Raw genomic sequence first — 2,463 nt, 5'->3', positions numbered from 1 at the left:
GTAAATGTGTGTGTAGATGCGTTTGTGACTTTGTATCTACAGTGGCAAGAAAAAGTATGTGAATATTTTGGAATGTCATGATTTGCTGAATAAATTTGTCATAAAATCTGATCTGATCTTGATCTAAGTCAAGGGTATTGACATGTGTCTAAAATAATAACACAAGAAAACATCTGATCTTTCATGTATTTATTGAACACACATTCATAATTCAAAATGGCAGTGGAAAAATTAAGTGAACCCTTCGAATTAATAAGTGGTTGACCCCCCTTAGCAGCATTAACCTCAACCAGGTGCTTCCTCTAGCTCTGGATCAGAACTGCACATCGTTGGAGGAATTTTTGCCCATTCTTCGTGGCAGAACTGCTTAAGCTCTGCCATATTCTTTGGACGTCTCATGTGTATGGCTCTCTTCAAGTCAATCCATAGCATTTCTATTGGGTTGAGGTCTGGGCTCTGACTTGGCCACTCCAAAAGGCGGATTTTGTTTTTCTGGAACCATTCTGTTGTGGACTTGCTCCGGTGTTTTGGGTCGTTGTCCTGTTGCATCACCCACTTTCTAGAGAGTTTCAGCTGATGTACAGACGTTCTCAGATAATCCTGAAGGTTTTTTCCAAATAGTTCAATCTTAGTTTCATCAGTCCACAAAACATTTTGCCAATACCGCTGTGGAGTGTCAATGTGCTCTTTTGCAAACTTCAGGCGTGCAGCAATGTTTTTTTTAGTAAGCAATGGCTTCCTTCGTGGTGTCCTGCCGTAGATACCCTGCTTGTTCAATGTTTTACGTATTGTAGACACATCAACAGAGATGTTAGCCAGTTCCAATGATGCCTTCAAATCTTTGGCTGTCATTCGGGGTTGTTTCTTTACCTCATTTGGGAGTCTTCGTTGTGCTCTTGGTGTCATTTTTACTGGGCGTCCAATTCTTGGTAGAGTAGCAACAGGCCCAAAGTGTCTCCATTTGTAGATTGTTTGCCTAACTGTGAACTGGTGAATTTCTAAAGTCTTTGAAATCACTTTATAACCCTTGCCAGCTTTATGTAAATCAACAATTCTTGATTGTAGATCCTCTGAAAGCTCTTTTTGGCGAGGCATAGCTCACATAAATGTGTTTTTCTTTTGCAAAACAAACTCCAAAGGTTTGAGGGGTTTTTATCAGTCAAAGTAGCTTTAGTCCACACCCCCAAACTCATTGTCTTAACGAGACTCCAGGTATGTTAAAACCTGACACCAATTAGCTTTTTTGAGGTCATTAATTCAAGGGTTCACATACTTTCCCCACAAGCACTATGATGATTTTTTGGTTATTCTCAATAAAGACATGAAAGATCACATTTTTTTTGTGGTATTATTTAAGACACATTATATTTGTCAGTACCCTTGACTTAGACAAATATCAGATCACATTTTATGACAAATTTACTCAGAAAACCATGAAATTCCAAAAGGTTCACATACTTTTTCTTGCCTCTGTATGTAAAAAAAAAACCCACGTCAGATGTTGTGAGGAAAGCCGTCTTTTGTTTTGTGTACAGTGTCTGGATGCTGTCAGGCCACGTAGGTAACTCATGTTGCTCCACTGTGTTGAACTGCTGACGTGACTCTGACTGACTGAGCTCCTCGTAGCAGAGAGAAGAGCTGTAATTTAAAGGTTCCACTATGAAGAGAGGAGAAGCAGCAGCTTCAATCTGAATGTATAGTGCCTTGCTTTTTGTGTACAGTTTATATACAGAAATTCTAGTCTGCATTTTTAAAGACTTTCTTTGTGATATAAGACATAGTGAATTAAATCACAATAATGCTCCAATCAAAGCAGGACTCTGTGTCTTTCTGTCTCTTGCTACATTCATTAAAAGCGCTGCATTGAAACCGTCTATTGAGCATGTGAGCTCTCCAGAGGAGACAGAGCTAAACACTGAACCAACATGTCAGCCTCATTCTGAACTTTCTTCTTCATGAAAATCATCCTCACAATAAATAAAACCACCTCTAGTCCAACGACACAACATCTCTCGTCTCGAGTGTGTCAGGACTCCACTAAACTTCACACTGAAACTTGACCAAATTCACTCTGAACATTTTTCCACTTTTTGAAGCAACAGGTGAAAGAAAACTCGGCTCATTTCTCTGTGACATGATAATTACAGTTTGATAAAACCTCATAGACCTTATTTGTAATTTTGAAAAACAAGAACATCTTGTCTGACTAACACATGAATGTAAATGTAATTATAGATTTGTTCTTTACAAAGTGACAACAAAATATATGTGATAAAGGAAGGTCTGGTGATTTCTCTGTTAAGGCCCAAACAACAACAACAAATTACATCAACACAAATATTCAACTAAGATCTACATCATGAATAAACTGTTTTTCAGCCTAAGAGAATAAATCAAATTATTGCTTCTGTCTTCATTGCGCAGAGGAATCTGATTCAAAGCCTGATGGAGAAAATGTGAAAC

This window comes from Seriola dumerili, unplaced genomic scaffold, assembly GCF_002260705.1.
Source record: "Seriola dumerili isolate Sdu_G_001 unplaced genomic scaffold, Sdu_1.0 BDQW01000432.1, whole genome shotgun sequence".
NCBI lineage: Eukaryota > Metazoa > Chordata > Actinopteri > Carangiformes > Carangidae > Seriola > Seriola dumerili.
Note: the sequence above shows the minus strand (reverse complement) of the source record.